Source organism: Arvicola amphibius, chromosome 2 (assembly GCF_903992535.2).
Source record: "Arvicola amphibius chromosome 2, mArvAmp1.2, whole genome shotgun sequence".
NCBI classification, from domain to species: Eukaryota; Metazoa; Chordata; class Mammalia; order Rodentia; family Cricetidae; genus Arvicola; species Arvicola amphibius.
In genome coordinates, this window is record NC_052048.2 from 151,818,737 (window position 1) to 151,833,436 (window position 14,700).

Genomic DNA, 14,700 nt, shown 5'->3' on the forward strand with positions numbered 1-14,700 from the left:
CAAAGAACAATGCTACAAGGAAAGTTTGACACACACACATACATATATATGATTAATAGATGTTAAATGGTTGTTTTGACATCTTCAATTGTCTAAAAGTATCACTTGGAGAATTCAAAGAAACTTATTAATGGAGAAATATTCATTATTTCTGAGAAAAGACAGCACAAGCTCTGCACACAGATAGTCCCTAGCTCAGCCCAGTCTGACTCTCCATGTCCTACATCCAAATGTGTGCTGTCTTCAACAATGGGTCTTTCCCTCTAGTTCTCATGGGCAACCAGGAGAAATAGCAAGAAGACAAATATAATATGTACTCACTCGTAAGTTGCTTTTAGACATAAAGCAAAGAAAAACCAGCCTACAGTCCACAACACAAGAGAACCGAGACAACAAAGGCAACCTTAAGAGAGATACATATGTCTACATAGGAAGGAGAAAAAGACAAGATCTCCTGATTCATTTAGGAGTGTGAGGATCATGGGAAAGGGTAGGACAGAAGGAAAGAAAGGAGGGGAGCAGAGAAAAATGTATAGCTCAATAAAAAACAATAAAGAAAAGAAGGGTTTAATGTAGAAGGCCACCACCTTAAGATACGACAGCACACAACATGAAAACAAACAAAACCACAATCATTTCAAATCATACATATGACCAGGGTTCCCTGTCCTGGATTATTTGAGCAATGTATCCTTTCTTACCAATCAAACATCCCTTCCAGAGGAAAGCCTTGTTCCTTGAATTTTCTTCCCAAATTGACTAACACACACCAGATATTCTAATATCTTCTATTTAATTTTATTATTTTTAAAATTTCATTTGTTTTTGTACTTATTCTTTGCATTTTAGATGTTTAGTGCTTTTGTTTTAATTTGTATCATTCTGGAATAAGTGCGGTCATGACTGCCTTTTCTCTTTCCTGCATTTACTCTGTGTTATTTTCTTTATAATATCTCCTAATTCTAGCTCATGCTTTATCCATTTTCTTTTCTAACTCTTTTCTTACTGTCAAGCTGGGAGCATAGTGCTCAGCCCCTGGTATCCATCCCAGCTGCCCAGGCCTGGTAGTTTTATTGGTCTAGACTCCAAATCCCTGCCCCCTCCCACAGGGTATTTAAGTGGACTCCCAAAGGAGAATCACATGGTTTCAGGACTCCATGGGCTGCCTGCTGTCCTGTCTCCCTGCCACACACTAGGCCACCCAAGAGCATCATTCTTAATAAAACGATGGACATTTTGATTTGGTTTGATTTGACCTAATTGGATTTCTTGTGCCAGTGGAGCTGCCTCTTTCTTATTATTTTTACTTAACACTTACTGCTTAGTTTTTAATACTCTTAGCTCTAAAAATACTATAGTCTACCTTCAGTCACTAGCCTAGTGCCATTCTCTCTTACTCTTACTGGGATGCATTTGCAGGATCCAAGTGCCTTCTACTACAAGTTAAACTGGAAGAGCTGCCTGAACTCCTTAATGGTTAAAGAAGTCTACACACCCCTCTAGATAGTAACGAACTACAAAATTCCAAGTGAAAGCTCATCAGTGAATGAAAATGAGGACATAATAGCTCCAAAATATGATGGAGGAGAAGGTTTTTTTTTTTTTTTTTATGGTAGATACAAGGGAGAGAAAAAACAAAAGCACCTGGGAGACTCCAGAGCAGCTAGAGAAAGCAGTAATGGACTAGACATGGCTGATCAACTGAACCAGGTAATGAGAGGAGAGAGGGGGGGAACAAGAGAGGAAGAGGGAGGGAGGGGCATTAGAGGGGAACAGGAAAGGGAGAAGAACCAAGGAGACAAGAAAAGAACTAAAAGCACCAAGAGAGACAAGAAAGAAAAAACTAAGAGCACCAAGAGAAACCAAGAGAATGGGTGCCTGAAAAGGCTGGTTTATATATGAATGAGAAATGGGAGAAGGGAAGCAAGCTCAGGGACTGGAGAGGTTCATGGTAGGGGATTGGGGATGGGAGGTGCTAAGAGGAACTAGGACTCTGTAACAGGTACTTGTGATGCTGAGAGAGCCTGGTGGCCAGAGTCTGTCTTGATATGTTAATGGCACCTCAGCCATTTGTCCTGAGTTTCTTTGGGACTTAACTCTTAGGTCTCAAACTCAAAATGGCTAACTGAGGTACCTATTTAAAATATCAAAATATACTCTGGATGCTGGTTCCCCTCAGGCCCTACTCACAAGTACCTATTAACATAGTTATCCCAGTTGGCATGTTCTGCCCTCTACTGTAAACCTCCAGTATCAAACTCAGGAAAAATGGCTAACTCTAAAAAACATATAGACTCACAGAAAAGACAAGCAGACTAAACAGAGTATGAGAAGAGGAAAAAAATAAACACCGCTGGAGGGCACACGTGTCCCATAGACAGGCAAAACACAACAAGTAAACACATTACACACACACACACATACACACACATACACACACACACACACACACACAGTAGGAAATTAGTTACCATGATTCTTCCCTAAGTTCACAGCTTCTCAATACTGGAAGCTAGAAAAAAATGAAATATCAGAAAAATAATTCAAAATCCTTTTAAAAAGAATAAGTGATCAAATAGGCCAACTAAATAGATAAATGAATAAATTATGTTCATTAACTATGATACACATTCAGAGATCAAAAGTAAGAATCCATGGGATGAAGAAGGGGTTGAAATAAATAATAAAAGCATAGAATTAGTTTAGTGAAATCATTACAGAACATTTTTCAAGGCCACAGTAAGAAATGCAGATATGCAATCTAGATGCACTTCGAGCCCCAAAAGATTACAACACCAGAGAAGAACTGCTCTGTGACATGTCATAGTCAAATTTTCAAAAATATAAAAAAATTAAACAATATTAATGATGGAAGAGAAATATTAGTTCCCACACAAAGGAATCAGAATAAATCAGATCTGTGATAATCAAGCCTAAATGCAAGAAGGCATGGGATGGTGTACTTCAAGGTTCACAAAAAGTTGCTATATACAGCAAAATTATCTCTTAAAGTTGATGGAGGAATAAGAATTTTTTTAAGACAGGCTCAAATTAAGGTAACTAATGACATCCAAGCCAGCACTGCAGAAAATATTTAAAGGATTATTATACATAGAGGAATAATGAAACCAATATAATCCATAATAGTGCAGAAAAGAATGCATTTCATGAGAAGGTAAACCAACAAACCGCTAATACAAACAGGGAAAGAAGAAAATAAGGTGTAATTCAACCAAATGGAACAATATCATGAATAGAACAAAGAACTCTCAACAATAATCTTAAGTGAAAGTACCTTAAACTGTCCAATTAAAAGAGGTAGACTAACTGGTGGACCAGGACTGAGACAGCGATCTGACTCAGAGTTAATGATCTCCACCGGAACTAGAGTTGGATTGAACCAGCTACCTAGGACCGAGAGGGAACAAGCTCCACTGGGAGCAGAAGCCAGGAGCAAATCCAGTCCAGGGAGCCAACCCAGAACCAGGACACTGGTGGATCAAGACTGAGCCAGTGACCAGAATCAGCTTTCTCCACCAAAACAGGTATAGGGGAGTAACCGCTGAGCGAGTGAGCCAGAGCCAGAGACCACTGAGGGTCTGGATGTGAATCTGGGACCTTCAAGGGAATAGATCTAAGCCAGGACCCTGGTGGACCTGGGTGTGAGTCTAGGACCTCCCAGGAACTAGGCCTAAGCCAGGACCTCTGTGGGTCCGGGCTTTGGTTGAATAGGCAGGAACCTGGAACCTCTGCAGGTATGAGCATGAGTCTGGGACCTCTGAGGGGGTAAGCAGGTCCTCTGTGGGTCCAGGCGCCCACGAGCCTGGGACCTCTGAGACAGTACACTGGAGCCAGGAACCTTTCCAGGTCCAACTCCAAGCCAGGAACTTATGCAGAAGGGGTTCCAGACCAGGATTTACAGAAACAGGTCAAAGCTGGCAACCTAGGCCATAGTAGAACTGAGACAGCAAACTCCAAGGGAGCAGAGCAAACCACAGGAGTGCTGAGCTATCTCCAGGAACATGGAGTAACTGACAGGATCACTAAAACTGTGACACTGACTGTATAAAGGAACAACCATCTGAGCTTGGGATTCACTGACACCTAGATTATTCAACAGAATCTCAGACAGCCCCAACCACACCTATTAGAGGAAAAGATGAGTAGAAAAGGTAAGAACACATACAACACCACAAAGAGCAACACAACACCGGTAAAACCTAAAGACCCTACAACAGCAAGACCTGAACAACCAAATATGGATGAAGCAGAAAAAAAATGTACCTAAAGAATAACTCCAAGAGAATGTTTGAGACTCTTAAAGAGGAAATGAGAAATCCCCTCAAAGAAATGGAGGAAAAGACAAACAAATATAATCCCAGCAGCACAGACACTGAGAGAAATAATTAATAAATGGAACCTCCTGAAACTGAAAAGCTTCTGTAAAGCAAAGGACACGGTCAAGAAGACAAAACGACAGTCTACAGAATGGGAAAAGAATTTCACTAACCCCACATCAGACAGAGGTCTGATCTCCAAAATATACAAAGAACTCAAGAAATTGATCACCAAAAGAACACATAATCCAATTTTAAAAAATGGAATACAGACCTAAACAGAGAACTCTCAACAGAGGAATCTAAAATGGCTGAAAGACACTTAAGGAAATGTTCAATATCCTTAGTCATCAGAGAAAGGCAAATCAAAACAACTCTGAGATTCCATCTTACACCTGTAAGAATGGCCAAGATCGGGGCTGGAGAGATGGCTCAGAGGTTAAGAGCATTGCCTGCTCTTCCAAAGGTCCTGAGTTCAATTCCCAGCAACCACATGGTGGCTCACAACCATCTATAATGGGGTCTGGTGCCCCCTTCTGGCCTACAGGCATACACACATATACAGAATATTGTAGACATAATAAATAAATATTTTTTTTAAAAAAATGGCCGAGATCAAAAACACTGATGACAACTTATGCTGAAGAGGTGGTGGGGAAAAGGGAACACTTCTGCATTGCTGGTGGAAATGCAAGCTAGTACAACCCGTTTGAATATCCGTGTGATGATTTCTCAGAAAATTAGGAAAAACCTTCCTCAAGACCCAGTAATATCATTTTTGGGTATATATCCAAAGAATGCTCAATTGTGCCACAAGGACATGTGCTCAACTATGTTCATAGCAGCTTTTTTTGTCATAGACAGAACCTGGAAACAACCTAAATGCCCCTCAACCAAAGAATGGATAAGGAAAATGTACATTTATACAATGGAGTACTACATAGCAGAAAAAAATAACATCTTGAATTTTGCAGGCAAATGGATGGAGCTAGAAAACATTATTTCAAGTGAGGTAACCCAGACACATAAAGACAATTATCACATATACTCACTCATAGATGGTTTTTAAACATAAAACAAAGAAAACCAGCCTACAAACCACAATCCCAGAGAACTTAGACAACAACGAGGGCACTAAGACAGACATACATAGAGCTAATCTACATGGGAAGTAAAATGCAGAAAAAGACAATATCTCCTGAGTAAATTGGGAGCATGGAGACCTTGGGGGAAGGGTTGAATGGGGGTGGGGAGAGGCAGGGAGGGGAGCAAAGAAAAACGTAGACCTCAATAAAAAATCAATTTAAAAAAGAGAAGAGAAATAAAAGAGGTACACTAACTGACCAGGTAAAAAACAACAACAAAAAAAAATTAAGAAAAAAAAGACCAACTACTTTTTGTCTCTAAAAAATGCTGCAGAAATATCCAAAATGTGAAGACAAGTGGGTGGAAATGACCCCACCAAGCAGAGGGAAGCTGCAAATAAGCTGGCATATCTAATTCTATAAGGTACTAAAAACTAGGAATAGAAGGGGAATGCCTCTACACAAACAATGTGCAATGAACTTACCATTGACAGCATACCTGATATGCAAGTATTGAAAGCATTTCTTTTGTAATCTGAATCACAAGGTGCTTGCTTCCTCCACTTTTATTTAACATGATACCTCAAGTGTTAGTGTGATCAACAAGACAAAAGAAATAGGACGGGTACAGATAGGAAATGAATAAGCAAATTTATCCCTTTTAGTAGTAGACCTATTTAAACAACTTAAAAGTTCTATCAGAAAGCTCTTAGATATGATAAACACTTTCAGTGAAATAGAAAGGTACAAAGCCATTCAAAACCTTATAACTTTGAAATATTATTAACAAATTTTCTGAGATAGAAATTAAAAAAATACCCACAACAGTCTAAACAATGTACAGGAATAAGCTTAATCAAGAAGGTGAGTGGTCCCTACAATGAAAAGTTCAAGAAACTGAAAAAAGAACTTGAAGTAGACACTAGATGATGGACAAGCCTCCTACGCTTTTATTGGCAGGATGAACATTGTAAAAGTGTCTCTGTTACAACAGTCTTGTGGAGTTGACACAAGCTCCATCCGTCTTCCAAGAGCTTCTTTATAGAACTAGAAAAAACAATCTTAAAATTCGTATAGAAACACTGAATATTCTGGAGTTTAGCACTCCTAAGCTAAAAGAACAATATGTAAGCATCACAATACGTCATCTTGAATTATACTGCAAAGCTTTGGTAGTGAAAACCACATGACACTAGCACACAAAGAGAAGTATAGACCAATAGATAGAAGACCCAGAAATAAATCAAGCCAAATAATTGCTGATCAAGATGCCAAAAATATACACTGACCAAAGAAACCTCTGAAACAGACACTTCTAGGGGAACTGAATATCCAGATTTAGAAGAATAAAATTAGTTATATACCTGCACAAAAATCAGCTCAAAATCAAAAGACTTTAACATAAGACCTGAAATTATGAAATTAATAGAAGAAAACACAGTGAAAATACATTGAGAGATAAGTATAGAAAAACTTCCTTAAACTCACCCTGGTCTAATGTATCTAATGTCACTGGTATTTCCATATTTATATATATATATATCTGATCTCATCTTTTTGTTTAGCCGGTCATGTGTTTTGAGCAAACATAGGGAATGCTGTATTACTGAAGTGCACAATCTGTGAATCAACTAATGATGGCTAACATGAGATATACAATAGCTATGTGTGTCACATAACCATTCATGGTAGAATGCCAGTTTTGTGAATTTTGGTTTTTTTGTTTTTTTTTTTTTTTTTGGTTTTTCAACCAAAAAAAAACAGGGTTTCTCAGTGGCTTTGGAGCCTGTCTGCTTGCCTCTGCCTTCCTGAGTCCTGGGATTAAAAGCATGAGCCACCACCACCTGGCCAGTTTTGTCAGTTTAATGTAAATATTCTTGTGCTGTTTAGTTTTGTCAGCTTGACACAAAGCTTGGTCATTTGGGAAGAAGGAACTCTCTCTTTCCATCTGTCTCTGTGCTCTGTGTGTGTGTGTGTGTGTGTGTGTGTGTGTGTGTGCGTGTGCATTTCCTTTCAGGAGTGAAAGTCTAATAGAAAGATTCACGTCCTACTTTCAGACTTTGAAGTAGAATAAACTTTCTGAATAATGAGACTGATTTCAGTGAAGAGAACTCTTACACTATGAATTTAAGTTGCCTGAAATTACAACCCCAACACACCAGAAAGTCCTTTGACAATGCCCACTGGTCCTTCCCGTTCATTGTTTCACTAACATTCTTAGCATATAAAATAATGGTTTTAATAATATTTGCATTTTTACTTATTTGCATTAAACATGTTGCATGCATTTCTCTTTCACTCTCTGTGTGTGTTTGTGTGTGTAAGAGTGAGTGTGTGTATATGCCTGTTCTTGTGTGATTTAAGACATTGAGTGTCTTGCTCTATTACATACATTTCATCTTTTTGAGTGAGGTTTTCTTACCCAGACTGCAGTTAAGCTGGCAACCAGAAGTACCAGCCATCCCCCAGTCTCACAGCGTGCTTGGGTTACAGGCAGGTCTCTACTCCTGGGTTTTTGAAGTACAAGCTAAGGATTCTGACTCAAGTTCTCATACTTGCACACACAGCAAGTGCTATCCTGTTCTTATCTACTGAACCATCTCTCCAGCCCCAAATTAGGACATTTTCATGTATTCTGTTCCACTTTAAATTTCAAGAAAACAGACAGAAAGGTGTTTTATTTATATCTCCTTGGCTTATCTAACCCAAGGCTCCCTGGCTGCACACAGACAAGGACGTTTAGAAATATAGTCCAACCCATCGTTATAACCGTACTTAAAACATCATGAGTGTGTGTGTGCCTGTGTATGCATGTGTGTGTGTGTGTGTGTGTGTGTGTGTGTGTGTGTGTGTATGTATGTTACTCTGGAGTATAGTTCCTGCCAAAAATATTGTAATTTGATGATATATATATACATATAATAAATATTTTTGATGACACATAATTGTTATATTATGTGTATGTCCCTCAGAGTTGCTTCTTTACACAGTGTAAATAAGAAACAGAATTTACATGACTGACACCCAGACACACACTTTTGATTTATAGTGTTGACTGTGCTGTTAGTTTTTCTGAAGGAGGTCTTTATTCAGCAACAAGTTCCCTTAAATGACGTCATCAGTTACTTTTGGGGTTAAGCCTCCTACTCTCACCAGGAACGTAAACCACCCTCTGCCAGTCTGAAGAACCATTTCTTTGTCCATGAATTCATAAGCTATATATTTAGTTCAGGTTGACAGTGGTTTGGTTGTCAATGGCTCTTTTTATGATTTCAACTTTAAATCCTGGACTGTAAGTAAATTTTTAAACATTCAGGCCTTTGGTACTGAGCAGAAAGCTCCATTGTGTGACTGTAAGGAAAGGAATGTGACCAGGAAAACCATGTGATGGTTATAATAGGTCTCTTGCGAGCCAAGTTATCTCGTAAAAGGGGACAATAGGAGGAAAACCAGATTTGTTTTTCTTCACCTTCCTCAGAGGAAATGCACAGGAAACCTGTGTTCACATGGGGGAGGGATGCTGGGGTATACTGTGGGATCCTAGGGGGTGTCGGTATCGCTTGGAGAGTCTTCTGCCATATACTTAGGCAGACCGAGCAATTCTGGGATTCAGTTTTTTTTTATTAGTACTTAATTCTACAATCTGTTCCCAAAGAACTTTTACTTTGTTATTTGTGGGGTTCAGCAGAGTAAGAGAAGAATGTTGTCGTGGTTGCTGACTTGAAGGTATCTGAGTCTGAGCAGCAACCCAGGCCTTCCTCCCTTTAACCAGGCGGGAGCCCAACAAGACACATATGGCTCTTACACTTGGAAGAAATGAAACCATAGAACAATTGGTTTCATTTTCCTTAAGGGCAAATTACAGCAATGCGCTGTTTTTTGTTTGTTTGTTTGTTTGTTTTGTTTTGTTTTTTAACATAGTCACTTCATGCTGGCTGCAAAGGAAAGACTTGGCTGAAATAGTGATTCAACTTTGCAAGTTTCTCTTTGACTGTACGTAACATTTGACATGCTATTCAACTCTGTCATTTTGTGTAGTATGTAGTTTGTAGTTGGTTAGCAGGCTTAGATTCTTGACCTGTGAGCATGCTCACTCACCAGGCTATATGCAGTTAGCACCAGCCCCATCTAATAGCACATGCATGAAAGAAATACTTCTCTTTCCTAGAATATTTAATAAGAAATAGCATATGCATTTGGAAGTATGTACATTTTTAAAGGTATGCTTTAGTTTTCAGACTTAGGGTTTTGTTTGTTTGTGAGATGGGGTCTCATACAGCTTAGGATGGGCCACTGACACACTATGAGGCTGACATTGCCTTCAAACTCCTGATTCTCCTGCCTCAGTCTCCCAGATGCTCGTGTTGCAATTGACTCTACAAATTGGCTTTTGAAGGCAGCTGTTAAGAGGGTTAATGAGCCTTTAGAGATTAGAAACGGACCAGGGCTTTTCTGAAAACTCCTTTTTATATTAGAAACTTGAGATTTGTGTTCTTGGAGCTATTTGACCTGGAATGTGGAAGAGTCATGTTCCGTGAGCCAACAAGAAGCACATGTATTTAGGACAGAGATAGTTCTTGTACAGTTTTCCCAAAAATATACTTGTTGAGAACATATTACACCAAACAAACAAACAAATGAACAAACAAAACACCAGCAAAGTTAATGTCCCAGTAAATTAAAATGTAACCAGACTGATGACAACTGAGGAAGTGTTCGTGCTGTATATATTCCCTTCATCTCCTAGCCCAAGCATTTTAAACATACACTTTACAGAACAGTGGAAACAATGCTCCTTCCCAGGATGGCACCTTTTCCCATGCTTAAACCAACAGCCTGTTGCAAGGTTGCTCTTCTCTCGCACGTGCTACTTGCCTTGTGAGGTAACTTTTCAGCGGGGAGTTTACATGTGGCAGCACTTGTCACCTCTCCCTTCAGGTCCAAGCTCCTACTCTGGTCTTTTCTGAATTGCAGGATGAGTTCTATAGCTCTCGAACAAATTTTCCTCTTGTTGCTTTCAGTCCTTTCGGAGACTTTTCTAAATCCCCCTGGAGGGACTGGGTTACAAGTGCTAAACATGAGTAATGTGTTCATTCTCCCCAGTAGCATCCATCTGATTGACAGTGTAAGGCCTCACATGATCAGGCATGCTCCTACCCTTCTGCTGCTATGCTGCTTTCTATCCGTCTGAATTGGATCTAGCTGCTCGATCCTAGTGTTGCAGACAGTGCAGGCTCCTGTCTGGGTTCTTCCTCTCCCTGTCATTCCATTGGATATCCATGGTTCTTGGTTCCATACTTTTGTTCTTAAAAAGATAGTAGCTGGGCAGCTGCGCGTAGTTGCGCAGAGACTCTCAGAACACCTGTAACCAGAGTGGCGGTGAACTGCAGCGGCAGATTAATGGCAGCGGAGGTGGCAGCTTAACAGCACAGACACAGAAAATAGGCATAAAGCTTTATTAAAGGAGAGAGAGAGAGAGAGAGAGAGAGAGAGAGAGAGAGAGGGAGAGGGAGAGGGAGAGGGAGAGGGAGAGGGAGAGGGAGAGGGAGAGAAACAGAGAGAAACAGAGAGAAACAGAGAAGGGGAAAGAGAGGCAGAAGCGAAGCTGCCTCTCCGAGAGGAAGATGAAAAAGAGAGTGAGCTCAGGCCGGAAGCTGAAGATCAGCCTGTCTCAGCGGATGGGGGAGGGAGTGGGCGTGGCTTGTCTCTTAAAGGGACAGGGACCAAAACCATAACACATACTGTTTGGTCAAAATTGAGACCCCAGCCCCTTGACACCTTTTATATCCAAGGACTCTGGGATGTTTGGGTTGGAAGCGTCAGCTCAGGCCCTGATATCCATCCTTGGAGCACAATGGAGAAGGAATGGAGCCTAGGGTCCATTTCAAGCCCCCTCCCCTGGGAGTTGTCGAGACTCCACTCTGGGAAAGCCCGCCAAGCAATGATCCCTCCCAGAGAAGGACCAGGACCACTCCCACAGGCTATTTAGGCTGCTGCCCAGAATAGGAACACACGGTCTCCAGGTTTTGTGTGATTGTCCCGGCCCTGTCTGTTCTCTTCTTCCCCATGCTTTTCCAGACCACCTGGAAGTGCTGCATTAAACGTGGGCATCTTTTATTAGATCTAATTTGGTCTGATTGGAATTATTTGCATCTGCTGAGAGGCTTGTCTTAAGAATATTCCTAACACATACTTCCTTCAGGCCTTTTTCTTTTCTTTTCTTTTTTTTAAAAATAAAATATTACCCTCTCGTGGTGCACTGCTTTGTTGGCTTACTGACTTCATTTCCTGTATTTCCTATACCTTTTCTGGGTTTATGTTTTATTTATTGAGAAATTATCACAACTATTTCATACATTTTCACTTACTTATCTTATTTAATTCGTTTCACCCATTATTCTATGTGCTACATGAAATCACATTTTTGTGCTTTTTGTCCACCATCTTTAATGCTGGGTCATATACTGCCTTCTTAAAAAAACTTACTTAATAAATGGAATACATTCTTATTTTAGAATGAAAATATGAATTTTTGAAAACCCTCTGTGGATCAACAGATTTTCCTCATCTTGACAGGTAATTATTGTACTTGGCTAGAATGGGATCTAGCCATCCAGGATCTCTTCAGTATTCCACTCATTAGGGTAGAACAACCTCCAGATTCTATCAACTGGATGCAAAAAGGAAGTTTGGTAAGACAATGAGTCGGCATGTTTTTTCCTGCAGTTCTTACAAGTGTTCGGTTTCTCAATATGCTTTCTCAGTTTCCTGTCCCAGAAGGAGGCCACTATTCCTGCATGATAGCCCTGAATGAGGGCTGTTGATGTCTGGCCCCAGTGCCCTCTGCCTGAGCTCCCTCCCTGCCAGGGACTTACTGCTGTTCTTTCCGCGTGGTGTGTATCGCGGAGTCAGAGGAAGGAAGGTGCGTGCGTGGGAGGGTTGTTTATTAAGGGAAGGGAGTGTTCCACAGTGTGGGAGGGACGGGTGGAGGGAGGGAGGAAAAAGGAGAGGGGATGGATTTAACACTGGTATATATAGGAATCCGCGTAGGCGTGGTTGTCTGTTGTGGTGTTCCTGGGAAATGTAGTCTTCCGGTCCGGCGGGGTGAAACTGACCTTCTGGGAGGTGTGGTCCTCATCCCGTGAGAATCACACTTACCCTACAGGTTCACAGGGTCTTTAACTGCCCATTCTCCCTCTGCTTATCTAGAAGGTTGGGGACAGGTTTCCTTTTTGGGTTTAGCCAAAAAGAGAAATAGAAAGTTCAACAAGACTCAGTTTTATAGAAACCATTACACATCAGGAATTTCCTTCTGCAGCCCATCCTCTGTCAGGCAGTGGCTGCTAATGGTTCTGCTTTAGTCCACTCAAAACCAGAGTCTGCCGGTAAGTACACAAGGGATAGACATATTCTCAGACAGGTGACATAGCTACTTCCTAAATCTCAGCCCTGTTAAGGGGAACAACTTTTCTCAATATGATATGTTCCTGAAGTCTTCAAAAATTCCCTTAGAAACACTAAAATGTTAAAAATTCCCCAACTTGTTCCCAACATTCTAGCAGTTCAGAATGTATGATTCAAATGTTTGATATTCAGGAAAGTCTTTAAAATTCTTTGCACTTGATGAATTTTAAGAGCAGCTGGATGTGTGGTGTTGGAACGAAGCAAAATTAAATTGCTACAGTTAGTTTGAACTTTTGAGAACAAATTGTAAATCTTTGTTGCTTAGAACCCCTCAGCTTCCTGTTAAGAGTGAATACAAATCTTGCTATTAACCTTGTTAACTATTCAAAGCAGCTACAGGATGTTGGGCACAGAGAATGCAGAGAATGCGGAGAATGCACTCTGGTTCTCACTCTCTGGTGCTAAGCAAGAAGGGCAAGCATACCTCCACCTTAGGGGGTCCTTGCTGACAGGGAAAGAACTCTCCCAGATGCAGCTACAGCCCAGCTCTCTGGTGGTCCACGGAAGTGGAGCTGAACACAAAAAGTTGCTTTGTTTTCCTAAAGACCCCACCACTTCTTCAGCTCTGTAGCTGCCTGAGATAGATGTGGATGGAAGGTTCAAATGGCTGGCTCTGGAGGGCGTTACCTTTGATGAAGTACAAACCGAACTCTAAAAAACATCTTATATTATATAGAAGGGAAATTGAGAAATTGACGTAATCACCCTGGACCATAGGTTCCACTACAACTTTTTGTTTGTTTATTATTTAATTTCCTGACTCCCTTTGCATTATTCCTCCGTTTCTTAACTGCCCATTTGGCACAATGAGAAACTGAGTTCCATCTTCATAATTGAACTTCACTGAGCATTTCTGTCCAGGGAGGCACTGAAAAGTTAGTGTCAGCCACATATCATATCATATATATCATATGATATATATATATCAGCTAGAACTTTAAGAAATAGCTTTCCCATCATAGGTATAAAAATGAGGAAAGAGTTAATAACTCAGATACTTACCAGAATTCCTCTGAAAACTTTTTTATTCCAGAAGCTTGAAACCAGGCACTTTAAGCTGTGTTTTCTTATTTTTCTTCAACTACAATTCTAAGGATCCTATTCAAAAACAAAACAAAACAAAACCCTGAGGCATTCAGCTGCAAAGTCCTCTGCCTGCCAAGCCCTGGCCCTGCCGACTCTGGAGCAGCACCAGAATGAGGAAGAAGTTTCAGTTTTGTTTAAGAGGGAGTTCTTCCTAGGGCTGGCGAATGTGGTGCAGTGGTAGAAGACTTACTTAGTATTAAGGAGGCTCTGGGCTTATTTCCCAGTGCTATGATTGCTGTTCTTTCGGCGTGGTGTGTTTTGCGGAGTCGGAGGAAGGGAGGCCCAGGACCCGACCACGTGCGTGGGAGGATTGTTTATTAAGGGAAGGGGGTGCTCCACAGTGCGGGGGGGGGGGGGGGGGGGGGGGAAAAAAAGGGGAGAGAAAGATAAAGAGAAAAGAGAAAGAGAGAGAGAGAGAACACATGGCGGGGTTTTTTTAACTTTTTTTTTTTTTTCTTTTTTTGTTTTTTCGAGACAGGGTTTCTCTGCAGCTTTTTTAGAGCCTGTCCTGGAACTAGCTCTTGTAGACCAGGCTGGCACGGTGTTCCTGGGAAATGTAGTTTTTCGGTCCAGTGGGGTGAAACTGTGATCTGCGCTTGGGCGCAGGGGCTTTCTGCTCACAAAGGCCTTCTGGGAGGTGTAGTCCTTGTCTGCCGTTTTCCATGAGAATCACAATGATAAACAATCAAACAAATAAATACATTATTAAAAAGTATCAGCAAATGAGA

The 14,700-nt window shown here is 40.8% G+C and overlaps 1 protein-coding gene across 4 annotated transcripts in view; it reads right to left on the reverse strand.

Annotated features, from left to right (window-relative positions):
- Samd9l (sterile alpha motif domain containing 9 like) overlaps positions 1-14,275 on the reverse strand; it is a 41,185-nt gene extending 26,910 nt beyond the window's left edge. For all 4 annotated transcript variants that reach the window (XM_038320783.1, XM_038320782.1, XM_038320785.1 and 1 more), the window contains exons 1-2: positions 14,163-14,275; positions 13,889-13,984 (exon numbers count right to left, since the gene is read on the reverse strand). The gene's annotated coding sequence lies outside the window, so the exon portion shown is untranslated. The remainder of the gene's footprint in view (positions 1-13,888; positions 13,985-14,162) is intronic.
- Positions 14,276-14,700: the final 425 nt, after the last annotated feature.